The 18,829-nt window shown below is 41.9% G+C and overlaps 1 protein-coding gene across 11 annotated transcripts in view; it reads right to left on the reverse strand.

The window, feature by feature from the left end:
* Positions 1-18,829, reverse strand: part of USP49 (ubiquitin specific peptidase 49) — a 72,228-nt gene that overhangs the window by 46,768 nt on the left and 6,631 nt on the right. For 3 of the 11 annotated variants that reach the window (XM_086371600.1, XM_086371604.1, XM_086371592.1), the window contains exons 1-2: positions 16,153-16,287; positions 12,884-12,965 (exon numbers count right to left, since the gene is read on the reverse strand). The exons of 2 other annotated variants lie outside the window; for them this stretch is intronic. The gene's annotated coding sequence lies outside the window, so the exon portion shown is untranslated. Of the gene's footprint in view, positions 1-279; positions 409-5,946; positions 6,083-12,883; positions 12,966-14,945; positions 15,080-16,152; positions 16,288-16,346; positions 16,411-18,829 lie in introns of those variants that run through there. 6 more of the 11 variants (XM_086371593.1, XM_086371601.1, XM_086371594.1 and 3 more) reach the window with 6 other exon arrangements.

Below are 18,829 nucleotides of genomic sequence, written 5' to 3' on the forward strand. Positions count from 1 at the left end.
GAAGATTGGTAAGTTACTTGATGTAGCACAGCAAAGAAACCAAAACTAAGAGCATCCTAAGAGGAAGCCCAGAGCAAAGTGAACTTGCTTTATATTCCAGAAAAGCTCAGAATGATCTGAAAGTGGGGACATCAGGCAGGGCTTCATAAAGGAAAATAAGGTGAAAGTTCTACCCAAAGGTTCCCACCCTGACTCCAAGCAGCCACCGGTCAGAGCAAGGGAATTTACTCTGCAAAATAAAGAGCCTCTGGACCTAGGCACAACGAGACGCAGGCCTACCAGTCTAAAAAGACGGGGATCAAAAGAAGACTGAGATCCTGAAGGCAGATATCCCCAGCTCTTTTCCCACTCAGTTCCCCAAATGTTGTAGGCAGGAATGTAGGCCAATGATTGAAGCATTCTGTTTGGGGAAAAACCTGGCTAAGAGAAAAGAAAACACCTATAAACACGGATTGCTAGAGGTGACCCGCTCCCCCCCTCCCACACAAACACACACACACACACACACCCCCAACACACACACATACACCCCCAAACACACACACACACACACACAAAGGGTTCTAGGTTAGTCACCTCATAATGAAGACCACCAGTTAACTTTTAGAAGCCCCAACTCAGGCAAATTCAGTTTTCAGTTTTTCAGCATCTTATTCTGGAATATGAGTAAGACAGCCAAGACCATACATTTAAGGAAATTCCCTAAAATAAAGACCAAAACAAATGATAAAGTAAGGTACTTTAAGGAAAACAGAGATGTATTGGAGGCTGCAGAAAACTTTTAAAACTGTAATATAGAGAAGAGCTATTCCATCCATGAAACAAAAATATAATAGTCTTTAATAGTCTTATTAAAAAGCAACATTCAGAAAAAAAAATCTTGAAAATTAAAAATATGACAAAGAACATATAAAACTAATTAGAAGAATCTGAAGATGAAGTTCAAGACACTTCCCAGAAAGTAAAACAGAGACCAAAAAATAAAATGAGAAATACATAAGATGGTAAAATTAAAGGACTCATCAGTCTCTAAGTTCCACACACAAATAATAGTAAGAGTTTCAGAGAGAAAGAATAAGAGAACTAGGGGCAGCAGAGGGGAGGGGGAAGAGGGTATTTGGATAGAACTTAAGAATTAAAGAAAATCTCCCAGAACTGAAAAAAATCCTTATTTCTAAATTGAAATGGCTCTCGGTATACCCAGCACAACAGAGAAAACAAGCCCTCGGTGACAGATTATCATAATATTTCAGAATATCAGGGACAAAGATCAGATCCTCAAAGTAACCAAGGAGGGGGAAAAAAATCAAGAATCAGAATACCACAGGGTTTCTCATAGCAATAATAGAAGCTAGAAATCAACACAACAATGCTTCTTAAATTCAGAGAAAATATCCTCCAATCTAGAATTCTAGAACTAGATAAACTATAAATCAAGTGTGAGAGAAAATGAAGACATTTTCATACATGCAGATTTACATCCCATGCACCCTTTTCTTAGGAACCTTCTGGAAGAATTGCTTAATTGAGGTATAAACAATGAAGGGGGAAGATATGGGGTCCAGGAAACAGGGAGTTCCAACATAGGAAGTGAAGAAAATACCTACGCTCTTCAGAAGGTAGATCCCAGGATGAGAACTGTTCTGATCTACAGAAAACCCATACAGATTTTTAAACATAGCAGCCTAATATTTTGGCCACCTGATGAGAGGAGCCAACTCACTGGAAAAGACTTTGATGCTGGGAAAGATTGAGGGCAGGAAAAGAAGGGAGCAGCAGAGGATAAGATGGTTAGATAGCATCATCGACTCAATGGATATGAGTCTGAGCAAACTTCAGGAGATGGGGAAGGACAGGAAAGCCTAGTGTGCTGCAGTTCATGAGGCCACAAAGAATCGGACACGTCTTAGTGACTGAACAACAAAGGCTACTGTTTAGGAAAAAATGGCATTAAATTCCAAAAGAACAGCTGGAAGAGCAGAAAATGGAGGTCTCTGGAGAGGCAGAATGTTGGGGAGAAGAAAAGCAGGTAGGATACTTTTTATGCTCTATTCATACTTAGCACTGATAAATATGAAATTTTAAAAGATTCTTGAAAAGGTTAAAAAGAGTATTTTAAAATCACATCTAAAAATCTAATTTTCCAAATAAGATTTCTGAGTGAAAAAATAATGAAACAAAAACAGTAATCTTCAAGGCAGAACAAATCAAAGCCCTTGAAAAACTACATCTTAGCATACAGTGTAGCTTAGTCTGAAAAAATTAAGAGCAGGAAATAATGTTTTGCTGATAAACTTAAGAGGCATAACCACAAAAATCAGCAAAAACAGAACAAGGAGAAATTTTTTTTATCATATTATGGTATTATTGGGAAAAGTTCACGGTTTATGGCTTTGTCAATCACATCACAAATTAAAATTCCTTTTCCACTCAGTCAGGCAGATGCTAAACCAAAGTCAACACAACGATTTGATTGCATCACATCTTGGTCAGAAATGAAAACACTTAAAAACTGTACTGCTTCCTCAGAAAGGAAAGCACAAATACTGGGAACCTGTTTGAACAAGGAAAGAGCATTTTGAATCAGAGTCATTCCTTCTTTTCTGAGACCTGAAATGAATAGGAATAAGATTCACGTGCAAACCTGAAATTGCTACTTAACTTTCTCTAAGACCCTGAGAAGTGGCATCTCAATTAGGAAATATGCTTTTCTCCAACCACTTTAAAAATCGAAACGTTCATACTTGCTATTGGGCTTCCCACATGGTGCTAGTGGTTAAGAACTTGCCTTGCCAATGCAGGAGACATGAGACTCAGGTTTGATCCCTGGGTTAGGAAGACCCCCTAGAGGACGGCAGAACAACCCACTCCACTATCCTTGCCTCGGTTCAGTTCAGTAGAGTGTGACCCCATGCACTGCTGCACGCCAGGCTTCCATGACCATCACCAACTCCTGAGCTTGTTCAAACGCATGTCCATCGGGTCGGCGATCCCATGGACAGAGGAGCCTGGTAGTGCATAGGGTCGAAAAGGGTCAGACATGACTGAAGTAACTAAGCAAACATACATATTTTCTATACCCTTTCATAGAAAAATGAGAAGTATAATATGGTATTTGTTATTTTTTAAATATTATCTGCTTATATTCACGGAGAAGGCAATGGCACCCCACTCCAGTACTCTTGCATGGAAAATCCCATGGACGGAGGAGCCTGGTGGGCTGCAGTCCATGGGGTCGCTAAGAGTCCAACACAACTGAGAGACTTCACTTTCACTTTTTGCTTTCATACATTGGAGAAGGAAATGGCAACCCACTCCAGTGTTCTTGCCTGGAGAATCCCAGGGACGGGGGAGCCTGGTGGGCTGCAGTCTATGGGATCACACAGAGTCGGACACAACTGAAGTGACTTAGCAGCAGCAGCAGCAGCAGCAGCTTGTATTCAATGAGCGCTAAGAAGTACTTCTCAATCAAGTGTTGAGCTCTTCAGAGACAGGCAAGTTAGAGGCGATGTGTCATGTACTCAGTTGTGTCTGACTCAGGGCCTCCCTGGTAGTTCAGCTGGCAAAGAATCTGCCTGCAGTGTGGGAGACCTGGGTTCGATCCTGGAGAAGGGCATGGCAACTCACTCCGGTACTCTTGCCTGGAGAATCCCATGGACGGAGGAGCCTGGCGGAGGCTACAGTCCATGGGGTCGCAAAGAGTCAGAGCAACTAAGCACCATGGACTATAGCCTGCCAGGCTCCTCTGTCCAGGGAATTTTCCAGGCAAAGAGATGATGCTTCCTGCTATTAACTCAGCTTTCTGACACCTAGGGAGATTGTAAACAGGGAGAAGCAGCTGGATCTAATTTTTTTTGATAATCATCCACTGATTTCTGACCAGGGGAGATTTTCTTTAACTAACACAATGAAGCACTTTTCCACCAAATCTGTTCTGGCAAAAGCACTTGCTCTCAGTGTTCAGCATACATGAAGACAATGAGAACAGATTAGTAAGATGCTTTAATTGTAGCATACTTTATGGCTTTTCAAATTGAATACTTAGAAAAAGGTTTGTTTCATCATCTCTTGGAATCAGGAAGAAAAACAATAAGATTCTGCATAAGGATGACACTCTTCCCTTTTTGAAGTCTGAGAAAATACATTAACATCTTGCAAAATACAATGTGTAACCAAAAGTTCCTCCAGCTTAAAAACATTAATAAAATACTATGTTCAATCCTTCATGCTCATTTCACAGAAAGGAAACAGCTAATTAGAATATGAAGAAATGCACAAATTTACTAGTAACTAGAAAATACAAATTAAAATGAGACATTATTAAATGGCAAAAATTAGAAATGCGGACAATACCACACGTTGGGGAGGTTGGGAACACAGTGTCTGTGAGGTGTAGAGTGATACAACCATTCAGCAGCCTGACAATATGCATGCCACAACACCACTCCTGAGTCTATATCCCGAAGTTCTCAAATGTGTCCATAATGGACATGGACAAGATTGTTTATTGGTAGCACGGTTTGCGGTAGCCCAGGCATCTATCACTATGGAAACGATGCACACCACCGAACACTATGCTGCAGGGAGGAGCAATTACTAAATGTACAGCCCAACACACACAGATCTTAAAACGGTGCTAACAAAAAAAGTCAAGACTGGAGTAACATCTACAGCATTTTTACCAGGAGAATTCACTAGCCAAGTTCTACAGCAGTGTAGTATGATGAACAATTTCAGAATTAAAGATACACAAACAAAAAAACCACTAAGTATTTTATAAAGATGTATATAGAATCAAGGACCTGTATCAAACACATCAGAGAGGGTGTTTGTGGGGAGAGGAACATGGGCATGGAGACGGGAGCTGAACAGAAGGCCTTTATACAGCAATGCTAGGCTGTGCCCAAATCACAGAGTATGAAGTCCAAATTCAGAATAATATTATTCATTCATGTGTGTATTAATTTATTCAATAAAAACTTACTGAACACCTCTTAAGTATGAAGTGCCGTGCTTAAATATAAACTTTTCTTGTTATTTCTGCTGACTTTTTTAAACCTCAAAAAGATAACTGTTTTAAGATACATTTTAACTGGAAGTGGAAAATAACTTACATTACAATATACAGTATAAAATGAGAAATCCACCATTCTTAAAAGTTTTATAAACATTTTTCACGAAATAGAAATATACCTTGAAGTTCTTTAAGTGACAAACTTCAGTGAAAAATCAAAATGCAAAAAGAATTTGCTTTACAGCCCTAAAAAACTACACTGTCACATCCTTAGCCCACAGGTAGAACATCTTTTCTCATGGCTCTCAGTGGTGAAATAATTTCTTTTTGGTAGAGAATTTTTTTCTACTTTATTTGTTCTTTGTAATTCCCACTCCCCATCACCCCTCAAAGATACTTCAATTGCTCAGGAATAATTCTCACCAGATTCCTGTTTCCTAAAAGATTTCACAAGAGGACTGCTGGCTGCCAAGGAAGGTGTTGTAGCTAATACGCTCATTACATTGCACTGCTAACAAAAACTGATTAACGCTTTTGGTGCAAACTGACATTCCTATTCCACATCCCATGGGCATAGAAAATGATGTTTTTCTCCCCAAATTATCTGTTCCCATCTTTTTACAGGCCCCAAATGTTAGGCAGTATACATGATAATACTGGTAAACAAACCCAAGAGCAACTTGTAGCACATCATATGTCTAAAGCTCTAGAATTTCAGATTTCAGATTTTCATCTAAGTGTTAGCAGGTGGGAGGACCAAAGGTGAAGAACAGGAATGGCCAGGCCAACCACCAATACTACTGGGAAAATCCAAACTACATGTCTGTCAATGGGATTAGCAGAATTAGCACCACACAACACATAAATTTATCCAGGCTTACAAAAGATGAGGTATTTTCATTCAATAGTAATAGCCAACATTGAGCACTTACTAGGTGTCAGTCACTGTTTTAAGTACTTTATACAGGACGTCCCTGGTGGTTCAGTGGTTAAGAATCCAACTACCAACGCTGGGGACACAGGTTCGATCCCTGGTCTGGGAAGATTCCACATCCTGCGGGGCAGTTAAGCCCGTGTGCCATAGCTACTGAGTCCTCATGTTCTAGAACCCGTGCTCTGCAACAAGAGAAGCCACTGTAATAAGAAGCATGTACACCACAACTGGAGAGTGGCCGCTGCTCGCTGCAACTAGAGAAAGCCCGTGCAGTAACAAAGACCCAGCACAGCCAAAGATAACAATTGATAAATTAGTTAAAATAAATATTTTATATGCAGTATTTACTTCAATCCCGACAACAACTCAATAGGACTAGGTACTATCCTCATCTCCATAGATTGTTTTTCAAATCAAATGCAAGCTCTTTACCACTGCCTTTCAAATCTCCACCAAATGTTCTCGACTTCCACCACATCTCTTCCTGCCATCCAGTCCTTATTTCTTACTTAAAAGCTTGACTGACATACCTCATCTATCTCTTATGAACAGAGCAGTTCTCTGACCAGCCTCTCACTCCTCCCTTACTACCATGGAAATTTCCTTCATGAAAATGCTCTGAATTAACCCCTTCTTCACCTGCTTATAAAAAGCAAGCACTACAGAAGCACATAGAAGAAAACGTCAATTTGTTGTTGTTTAGTCTCTAAGTCATGTCTGACTCTTTTGCGACCTCTATGGACTGTAGCCCGCCAGGCTCCTCTGTCCATGGGATCTCCTAGGCAAGAATACTAAAGTGGGTTGTCATTTCCTTCTCCAGGCAATCTTCCCTACTCGGGGATTAAACCTGCGTCTCCTGCCCTGGCAGGTGGATTCTTTACCACTGAGCCACCAGGGAAGCGCAAAAAAGTGAACACCTTCCCTCCTAAACAGCAACACCTCAATAGCACTTCTTAACATCTTACAAAAATATGAATATTCTATATTGTCCTATATTGTGACTTAAAAAAAACTTTAAAATGGACATCTTTCTACAACAGCAATAAGAGATTCATTGTATTCCTTAATAGCTTAATGGTATTACATTGTATGGACTCCCTATACATTATTTAGCCAGTCCCTAGCTGATGGACATCACTCTTCTTGCAGGGACAAACAATGCTATAAAGAAAAACTTTATACTCATTTTTCCAGGAAAGTGTATAAATATATTTATAGGACAAATTTCTAGAAGTAAAATCTCTAGGTCACAGGATACGCACATTTAAAATTCCAACAGGGCTTCCCTGGTGGCTCAGTTGGTAAAGAACCCGCCTGCCAGTACAGGAGATGTAAGAGACATGGGTTCAGTCCCCAGGTTGGGAAGATCCCCTGAAGAAGGAAATGGCAACCCACTACGGTATTCTTGCCTGGAAAATCCCATGGACAGAGGAGCCTGGAGGTGTACAGTCCACAGGGTTGCAAAGAGTTGGACACGACTAAGAACGCACATTGCAGTGGAGGTACACGTACGGTCCCTTTGCTGCACAGTGGAAACTCACACTACGTTGTGCAGCTGCTGCTAAGTCGCTTCAGTCATGTCCGACTCTGTGCGACCCCATAGGCCGCAGCCCACCAGGCTCCCCCATCCCTGGGATTCTCCAGGCAATAACACTGGAGTGGGTTGCCATTTCCTTCTCCAGTGCGTGAAAGTGAAAAATGAAAGTGAAGTCGCTCAGTCGTGTCTGACCCTCAGCCTACCAGGCTCCTCCGTCCATGGGATTCTCCAGGCAAGAGTACTGGAGTGGGGTGCCATTGCCTTCTCCGTGTGAAATACTCCAATTTAAAAAAGTTCAGCAGACGCTGACAAATTTATCTTCAAAGAAACTTACATTCCCATCAAAAGTGAGATTTCCAATTTCCCCACATCCTCATCTACTACTGGCCACATCAACTTGTTTAATCTCTTAATCTAACAGGTTAAAAAAGTGGTAATTGTGTTTTACGTTATATTTATTTAAAGGAATAGAATTAGAATTTATAGCTTAAATACGTTTTGAACTTGTTAGTTGTAGGCAAAGCTGAATGGCCTATGAAGAAAAAAGAATTCAGGAAGTATATTAACAGGGAACAACGTTAATGTTTAACCATTTTGGGAATAGACAGTGATGCCACCACAAATGAGTTTGATCTCTTCACTGCTGCTGCTGCTGCTGAGTCACTTAGGACGGGCTCCCCCGTCCCTGGGATTCTCCAGGCAAGAACACTGGAGTGGGTTGCCATTTCCTTCTCCAATGCATGAAAGTGAAAAGTGAAAGTGAAGTCTCTCAGTCGTGTCTGACTCTTAGCGACCCCATGGACTGCAGCCCACCAGGCTCCTCCGACCATGGGATTTTCCAGGCAAGAGTACTGGACTGGGGTGCCATTGCCTTCTCCGATCTCTTCACTAAGGCACACTTATTTACCTTTCACTTGAAACAGTTATCAGTTCTTCACACTATGCCATATATTGTAGAAATGTTTCTTTTAAAAGAATATATTCAATTCCATAGTTATACATTCATTTTCTTACTTTTAACTCACAATACCCATATGATCAAACCACTTTGATATTTTATTTTTTCATATGTTGTTTATTAATCTGACCTTTGACCTCTTTTGGGTGTGAAAGCACCAAAGTGTAATCAATATCTCGCCATGAACATCTAATATAAATAAGACAATGGATACAGGTGGTTATACTAGAACACAGAAAAAGGAGAGTAAAGAAAGTAAATGTTAGCAATGGCCAACCATAGAAACATTCAAAACACTAGCATAGCCCCACATACTCAGTGAATGCTAACATAAACGAGATGTCCTCTGTTCATGAATACTGATTCACTGTTGAAAGCTAGACATCTATGATTATAATGCTATTAGCAATGATGGCTGAACTGAGCTACTCACACATTTTCTTACCTGATTTTCTTTGTGGTTACCTCCAGGTAACAATTTTTGTCAGGGAGACTCTAATTAGCTCTAACAGGGATTGTGACCTTATTATTCTGATAAATGATGATTCCTGACTGCAAAAATAAGTACCACAAATTATCAAGCATTCTAGAAAGGTTCTGGCTCAAAACCAATACATCAGTAAACCCCTCTCCACCCTTCCTTTAATTCTCAATTTAAATTTCTATTCCTCACAGAACAAATTGATTCTTAAGACTTTTATTTCAAAGTCAAAAGCTCCTGCTGCATTACCATGCTCACATCACACGGTCTATCCGAGTGAACACAAGACAGACACTACTCATCGATGTCAGAGTCCCATGTCAGAGACTGAAAGAGAGAGCATGGGGCCAGGAGAGAGCGGAACACCAATGTGACAGAGTGCTAAAGCCAAGCTCTAAATGGTCTTCTGCTCACTAGCGGCTGCACTTTGAAAATGCTGATGAAAAGGTAGGGCCTGTCTTTGCTTTGCAGAGAATCAAGTGTCATATAAAAGCATGGTGTCCTCCCACCCCTCACACAAGTTGCCCGGCAAGAGAGGCACTGCTGGCTCCTAGAGACAATGACAAGGAGCTCTGTATTCTGTCCAAGGGAGGGAGCAGTGAAGACCAGCTTCCTGGGCTCTAAACTATGCCAGACTGCCCTGCTAATCCCCCCTAAATCCTACAGCGTGGGGGTGGGGTGGGGTGGGGGCGAGGGTGGGAGACAGAATAGAAAACAATCCAAAGTTGAAGCAAGGGCAGTAGCTCTGGACTCTAAGTCACAACGTTTCTATCTGAATGGGGGAGGGGCAGGGGCAGCATGGCAGGGCACGGGCAGATACAAAAAGCCTGTATGTTTATAAAAACACAACACAGAAATAAATTTTATCCGTGATCCTTCTGATGTGCTAACCAACATCTGCCCCCCATCATTTGCCAACCCGGGCTGCATGGAAGGCGCAGAATAGCAGGCATTTTCACACGCTGAAAATGCGAGGCTGAAAGAGATGTTACTAGAGTGTAAATTACTAATTAGCTCAATAGGAGACAAAGAGAGAAAATACCTGTCACAGAATGCTGTTTACAACTTGACACATAATAAAAACAACCCTGGAAATTTCAGAAGAGTGTCTTACTTTTCAGACTTCTATTAACATGTAAATGGCAAAGGAACAGTAGTATAGTCTTTAAAACTGCCCATGACTCAGAAACAATAACACATGACTGGAAAGAAAGCTTTTCCAATAATTTGTAATTTTCTCATCCTTGTAAAAGCAAAGTGTTTTCATTATTATCACCAGCTTTAATAAGAGCTGTATTTTATAGCTTTGATGATCACTTAACGGGGGCAGGAGGTGGGGGCTGGCTACAAGTGCTATATTTCATCTTGGTTAGAATTCAGTTCATAATCCTTTCAGCTGAAATCAGACAGGCCTCATTCTGTAGGTCATGCCTTTATCAAATGGACAAGCTACCATTTTCATAAAGATGAAGGATGAGCTGGACGGTGGCAATGGGGAGAGGGTCAGTGAAATCCCTTCATATCACAACAATTGAAAAGACTCCCCAGATTTAGGTTTATTTGGGGGGAGGTAGTAGAATGTTAAGATATTTATATTCATCTCTTCACCATAAGGCAAACCTACTTGTATTAATTGCAAGCAATGTTTCTCAGGCAGTCTATTTTACACTTAGATCTTTTCCAGTTTCTCGAAGCAACAGAAGGGTCTTTAGGTAACATATGTACTTCACTTAAATACGTTTCAGTCAAGGTGTTGGACGGTGCTGTGGCTCCTGTTTTTACGCAGTAATCACCCACACATTACCCAGAGTTGGCACATGCTGAGGACCACTTTGTGTGAGCATACCGTCCAATGTACTAAGGAGGCCCCTACAAAAGGGCAGACCAGGACAGCTTTTGCTGATGAGGAGTGTTTTTGAAAATAGCATGAGGACAACAAACCATGAAACCGCAAAATCCACTCAAAGTCCAATCTTGAGATTCTTTTGCTTCACATGCTTAACAGAAATCAAACACATACCAACTTGCTGATATACTGAAACCATTCTTCCCTTTTCTTTTTAAGATTAAGGCCTTCATATCCATTTTTCTTTCAAACTTACTTCTTTAAAAATACACAGGTGAGGATATGTGTGGCTGAGTCCCTTCGCTGTTCACCTGAAACTATCACAACACTGTTTGTTAATCGGCTAACCCCAATGTAAAATAAAAAACTGCACAAGTGAGAGAAAATGGTAAAATGGGGCAAAATAAAACAATTCCTGGATTTGAAGAAAGGTATATAGAAACTCCTTGTATCATTTTTGCAACTTTTCTATAAAATCTGAAAACCGTAAAAAAATCCAAAGTCACAAAAAAAAAAAAAAAAAAAAAGAGTAAAATCCCCACAGAGAAGCCTTCTCCTAATGTTGTTTTGCGTTTCAAACAATTCACATACTTAACTCATGCTGGGTACTTAGAAAACACTAATAATAAAAAATTATTACTTATTTTTTAAAATGTCAATTGTAAGAAACCACTTTGGTGAGGGATATTGATAATGGGGGGAGGTTATGCAGGTGTAGGGGCAGGGAAATCTCTGTACTTTCCCTTCAATTTTACTGTGAATCTAAAACTGTTCTAAACAAACAAACAAACAAACAAAAGAGTGGATCAATTATTTAAGCAAGTTAAAGCATGCACTGGAGTAGGAAATGGCAACCCACTCCAGTATTTCTGCTTACAAAATCCCACAGACAGAGAAGCCCGGTGGGCTACAGTCCATGGGGTCGCAGAGTCGGACACAACTTGGTGACTAAGCAGCAACAGAAAGCACGCATAACTGCATTCAGCGTGTTGCCTGCAGGGGCACATACAAAGAGAATACAGGGGGAAAGTCAGCAAGAATCTGAACCGAGTTTGTTTATGGATAGATATCCACACTGAAACCTGAATTCCATTTTTTCCTCCGTGGGCAAACAATCTCTCATCTACAAACCTGTGTGGACTTGTTATATACCATAGAGGTCTGTAGATGAGAGACTGTTGCCCACTGAGGAAAAGCCAAGGGCCTCTTTCTCGCTAAAAAAGTTGACAACAATCAATCTGAAATACAGTTAGGCATCTTATTGATTTGGATTTGTTTTGTTTTAAAAATACAATTTTGTAAGGAAAAATACACAACAACGTAAGAACCCTGATGCAATCTCTGCATCAAACGCAGCCCTTACGGTGTCTGTCCCAAGTTCCCCATCTAGGAGGGACTGAGAAATGGTTAGTAACAGAATCACAGGGCTAATTTAAGGACTGGCAAATAAGACTGGTTAGGGATAAAATAATCTGAAGAGCATGGTGATGGATCACTTCACAACAGTCAAGCAGAGGTAATACTAAAGTAGACTGGCCATAAAACGCCAAGGTTCAAACCCTATCCCCACCTCACCCTACCTTATAAACTAAAAGATTAAATCCATCCTTTAGTTATTACCTGATTTAAAAAAAACAATGTATAATCTGTACTGCAAGATTATCAACTACCAAACAAGTAGCTGTAGAAATGTCTGAATATAACCTTGGGCAAGTCATTTAATCTCAAGGACCTTGTATTTCATCACATGTAAAGTGGGAACAGTAGGATGCCACCCTCATAGGACTACTGGAAGGAGTAAATGAGTTACAGTCTGCAGAGAGCTTACAACAGTGTCTGACACAAAAGCACTATACATGGGGAGCTACTGAGTTTACGAAGAAATAAGGTCATCTTGATTTTCGAGTATAAATATCTGCTTACTGTAGTATCAAGAATGGGGCAAGAGAGAACAAGCACAAATACTGTATTTTTGTTCTGCATTTGTTCTGTATTCTGGATAGAATACAGACTGTCCTGTTAGAGAAAATAATTACATGCTGGAAAATATTACCTACAAAGGTTGCCACATTACCCCTGAAGATTTACACAAAGAGGATAAATTTTTATCTACCTGGGATGATTTAAGTGGGATATTGACTGAAGTTGCAGGATAAACTAGAGGTCCTTTCAAGGTCTCTTCCCATCCAAAGAATCTACGATTAACCAGAAAAACATTTAATTATATACAACCTACTGGTTGAATAAATAAACTTAAAAGTTTTTGGCTTAGCAAATAAGGTTGTAGCCAAAATAAACTGAGTAGAATTCTGCTTGATGAAAAAATGGAAATAAAACTTAAATTTATCACTGAATTCCTTACTGACAAATAGTATTATTTGTACTAAAAGAGAAATATCAACTGAGAAATAACCATTTACGGTGAGAAGTGGAGATTTAACACACCACAGTAGCATATAGAAACAACAGCTACAGCCCAAATGGACTTTCCTTAGTTTATACTTTCTTCTTTATCACTACCAAGTCTAAAGTAATTTATATTAAGGTATCAAGTACAAAACAATCATAATATAAAAATGGCAATACCACACACAGAATACAACCTACTAGCACTGCCAAACACATCTCGAAAGGCCGGGAACACACACACACACACACACGTTTCATAGAAACAGGTGCCTCACGTCAAAGTTACTCTTCAGTTTGAAAGTTAACATTTCAGACTAATCCTCTTGAAACTTAGCAGGAAGAATAGTCATTTTAAAAAGTCCTGTCAAACTGCTAAACCAATCTAGTCGCCTTGAACACCTGCTCCACAGAATCTGGAATCCATGAACAGAGCAGCTGAACTCAGAAACTTAATTTAATATTCTACATTACTCACCTACATTAATGACCAATGTTTCTGATGTCCACTAATCAAAATCTAATCTTTGCTAACTATCACAGATGCCATAAAGGTGATATTTGCTACTTATACAAATACCCAGAAAATAGTGGCAATCCAAAATTTACACAACTTTGAAGAAAAAGCATCTTTGTGTTTCTGAACGTACACCAATGAAATAACCTCATATAAGAGTCTCAAGAACAGTTTGTGGTTTTTTCTTAAGTAAATTATATGCTATCCTTTGGTACTATCAAATGCAAAGTAATAATCGTTCATATTCTTAGCTAAATGTAAAAGCTTCAGGATTAAAAATCATCAAAACAAAATACTTGGTTAAGAATAACCTAAATTTTGTCCCAAATTTATCTTCCTTTAAATTCCCCAGAGTGTCTTAAATATCAAAAACTTATTCTAGAAAAACATTAATTTTTTTATTCACAACTACAAAACAGGAGAGGCAGTGGAGCTGTCCAAGGCTCCAGCATGCATTATCTTACAGGTTATGATAAAATTACTCATAAACCTATTATTTAACTGAAAGATAAATCCCACTGTAAAAGCCTCTACTATTCTAAATCTCCCTTTCTTTATTCCATTTTTGTCAAATGGGTGAGTTCTCTTCTACAGTATGAAAAGTCACACACAAAGCTAAAGGCAGCTAAAACCCTCAGCACCCTGATTTAAATCTCTTACCCTGCAAACTTCCCTGGTTGGCTATTTGCCTTTCTCTGAAATGATTTAAATATTCTCCAGCCATCAAAAACAAGTAGGCAGAAATCTGGTTGATTAAACAAAACAAAAAGATTTTCATCTTTATCTCAACAACAGGGTGCTCGCCACTGAAAATAAAAATGCTGCTGAGAAAGCACTGCCTAGCGCTTGTCAGGTATCACACTGCTCCAGCACAACACAGTCACACCATACAGGCACAACCACACTGGAAATACAACCCAGTTTCCTATGATCACAACACCAGTAAAAGGCAGAGCTTCTCAGCACCCAGGTGACACTTCATCATTCATACGAGAACAAAATCAAAATGGGTCTCATCTTTTCAAAGTGGACATGAAAAGTCGATTTAAAAAACCATGAAAGGTGGAAGCAGATTCAAGATTCCTTGAAGAGAGAAAGAGGTTTCTGGAATTTCCTACTTTCATGGACAAAAGGACTCACACTTTCAATACACTAACAGTTCTCTTCTCAACAAAGAATTCCTTTCCTGCACCCCCACCTCCACTGTTACTTTTTAGTTTTTGCCCCTATCTCTAGGTCTCTTTTCACTCACCATGGCTCCTCCTCTTCTGCACCAAAGGCTCCCTACTCTTGATCCTTCACTACAGCGTCTGTGCCCTGACCCATGCAGACCTTCTGGAGCATCTCCCCCAACTGCACACTTGATCCCCACCCCTGTGCAGTCTCCCCCAGGTTGAAATCCATCAGGCTTCCCCAAGCTTCCCTTAACCCTGTTCTCTTCCCTCACTCCCCATCTCATCCTTTAAATCCTGGGGTCCATCTCTTCCTTGTTTCTCTCACCCTTTGCTTTCAGCCTTGTCTCTTTACCTCAGTCTGGACCTTGGATCTGGCTGAACCTCCGCGATTAACACAATTCCCCAGTTACCCTGTCCCAGACCGCCATCACTTCTCACACCCTCACTCTCTTCTTTTAGGTTTTCTGGCCCCCGAATTGTCCTACAAACGCCCCATCTCTCATGTCCATTGCTTTTCACCCTTCCAAATCGGCCGCACTTATTCCTAACTCCACCTGGTTACTAGTCCAGTGTTTAATTCCCCTCTTCCTCACTTTCAAGAATTCACACCCACTGCCCATCCACTAACCCATACCTTTCTCAGAACCTCGCAGTTTCCACCCATCGCCGGTCCTAGTCGTTCAGCTCATCTCGCTCTGCACTAGTTCACACCCTTGTCACGTCTGGCTCTTAATCACTCTCTCTCCTCTACTCCCAACTACTCCCCCAGCTCTGCCCCTCCTTGCCTTCCACTTCCAACTCTTACCCCTGTAACCCTCGCCCCACTACCATCCCCTACCAAGCTTTCCCCTCCAGAGCCCAGCTCGCACACCTAACCCGGGGAGCCCTTTTCCCGGGCTCGGTCCTCCTAACCTCATTCCCGGCCCGGATTCCTTATCACCCAGCCTGGGCTTTGCCTCCTTCCCACCTCCTTGGCTGGCTTTTCCTCACTCCTTCTCTCCCTGCCTTCTACCCCTTTCTCCCCTTAATCCTCTTCATCTCATTCTCAGATCCGTTCCCCCGAAACGCCCCCAAGCCTGCCCTCCCTTCTACCCTCTAGGCTTTTACCCCAAACCCAGCGGTCGCCCACCCCGCCAAAATAAAGGGCCGGCGCGACAGGACAGCCGGCTCTCGGCTCCCGCGGGCCCCCGCCCCGGGCGCCCCCAGCCCGCCGGCGCCGCGGTCCCGCCCCCTGCCGCCACTCCTCCCGCCCGCTAGCCGCGCGCCGCCTTTGTCGCCCCTCACCCGGTGTGTGAGGATTTTGCTTCTTTAAAGGGGAGGGCCAGCGTGCCGGAGACTCCTGTCCCCGCCTCCGAGTCTCCGAATGGGATCCCTGGCCGTCGCGTCCTCCCCGGTTCCCGTCCCCCCACCCCCTGGAGCTACCCCCTTTGCGGCCGCCCCACCTCCTCCGCCCCCTCCCCCGACCCCCCTCTATTTACCGCCATCATCAGCACGCGCGAGCTGTCACCAGGGCGCGAGACAACCGAACGCGGCCCCGCCCCCTTCCCGCCCATTGGCCCACCCGCCGGAGCCCCGCCCCCGGGCCCCGCATTGCGCCAACGGCGCAGCCCAGGGCCCCGACCCGGCACAGACATCCTCTCCCGGGGTTAGCGCGGCGGCCGCCAAGTTTAGGGTTAGCCACCGACGCGCGGCCGACTTGAGCCTGGCGTAAGGGGCGGTGGCGTAGAGGGGCGTTGTGAATCGCGGGTCGAAGTTTGGTTGAAGCACAGGAGGGTAAATAAGGAGGTTTCCAGACAAAGAGACTCTTAAAGGTACAGAGTCTTACGGCCGTCCCTCCTCCTTAAAGGACTAGAGATTCACAAGAGCCCATCTCCGCCCCCTGCTCCGCAGCCCTTCAGCCTGCGGAACTGTAAAGGAATCTTGCGGTAGTTTCCGCACTCCTTTTGAATGGATTGTCTTTAACATCTCTTCCCACTGCCAAGCGGGAAAGCCTTCCTCATTATACCGTCTAGGTTTTTGCTTTGTTCTGTTAAAAATAAGACTATCAGTTTTCACGGTGTCCGAAAGATCCTGAGTCAGCTTTTGAAGAAGTTACTATTGGTTCCCAGGCGATTGAGCATGTGTCTGACTTTTGCCACTGATGACCCAGTCAGGATTCCGCCTTTTTATGGAAATTCCCCTAAGGAAGTGGTTCGCTCCTGCTGTAAACTGAAGAAGTTCAGCAGAAGGTGGGGGTGGAGACCTCAGGGAAACAGAACTGCGGCTATTTACAAATCTTCTCAGCCTCAGAAAAAGTTTCCTTCCCGAGTAGCCTCTTGGGTGCATTGTCCTGACATAGTTTGGGCGGGGGCGGGGCGGGGGGGAGTTCCTCCAAATAAGACCAACATTGTTACATCACCCAACTGCAAGGCTGAAACAGGTAAAGGCTTACGTTTACATACAAGCGCAAGGAAAAGAAACATTCCTTACTACCTACACTGGCTCAAAGCTACACACTTGTAAATATGAAATAGAGAAGCAACAGAAACCAAAGAACAACAAACAAAATAAGAAGGGGAAGGGCATGTGCATGTGTAAGCATCAATCTACAACGCCTGCAGTCAACTCTGTGAAATTTCCAAAGGTAACTAACTTAAACACTTTAAAAACTTCTGATGAAGCGATAAAACCTAGTGATTGAGTAATTGATTTGATGAGGATCTGCCATGTGGTTCAAGAGTTGTGTTCCTGTTCAGTGTGTGACCCTTGGCCATCCCATGGACCAGCCCTCCATGGGATTTTTCAGGCAAGAATACTGGAATGGGTTGCCATTTCCTCCTCCAGGGGATCTTCTTCACCCAGGGATCAAACCTCCATCTCCTGCACCTAGTCACCTGGGAAGCCCGCAAGTTAAGACCTAAAATTTAGCACTCCTTTTGCTAACACCTTTAACATAATTTTAAGGAATTCGTATCTTACATTTTAACTCCTCGATTGTCTATTTTCTCCTCCTGCTCCCCAAACCCTCAAGAAAATTTCTGGAGAATAAAGATCGTATTTTATTCAATGTTCCTGACACATTTATAGGTGCTTTTTTGAGCGAAGGATTTTGGAGTCACTTAAAACTTCTGAAGGAAGGGGTGGCTTGCAAAAAAGCAATTCTCAGTACTGTAAGTATCAGACCAGTGGTTCTCAAAGTGTGGCCTGTGGAGCCCTGGTGACCGAAAGACTTTCAGGAGGATCCCTGAAATCAAAACTGTTTTCAGAGTAGTAAGATACTACTTGCCTTTGTCACTGTGATGACATTGGCGCTAATGATACAAAAGTAACAAAGGGTAAAATTGCTGCTTCCATAACACAAATCGAGGAAATGGCACTAAATTGTACTAGCAGTCAATGCAGTCTTCAGTGCCATCCAGTCACAGGAAAAAAGAATTATACCTGTGTCACTTTAAGGAAGTGTTTGATGAAACACTAAAATAAAAACTTTGTTTTATGTAAGAACATATTTTTTCAATAATACTGTTCTATGTGATTAAGTAGAGAGAGACATAAAGCACTTTGGTGCCTTATAAAGTTTCTCTTAAGGAAAACCACTCGTTCAATTTCTCTGAATTTTGAGCTGAATTAGCAATTCATGCAATACCATTTTCATTTGGAAGAATAGCTAACAGTCATTCAGCCTTGGGTATCTGACAGATATTTCCTCAGAAATAAACAAATTGAGCCTGACAGCATTTGTTAGTAATGATCAAACTCAAGCTCTCAAGCAAAACTTAGGATTTTTGAAAATATATCCACCACTCTGAGCGTAATAGCTTCCCAAGACTTTTCTGTTGAGATTGATGGTGATATTAACAAATATGATTTTTTGATATTGTATAATGAAATGTGTCAACATTTAAAAGATCTGCAGTATTTTCCAATGACCAATGCATGCTACAAAATCAGGTATGGTTAAAAGAGCCCTTCACAGTGCAAA

Source organism: Bos grunniens, chromosome 23 (assembly GCF_055505025.1).
Source record: "Bos grunniens cultivar Pamir isolate PY7600 chromosome 23, Bosgru_T2T1.0, whole genome shotgun sequence".
In the NCBI taxonomy this organism is placed as follows: domain Eukaryota; kingdom Metazoa; phylum Chordata; class Mammalia; order Artiodactyla; family Bovidae; genus Bos; species Bos grunniens.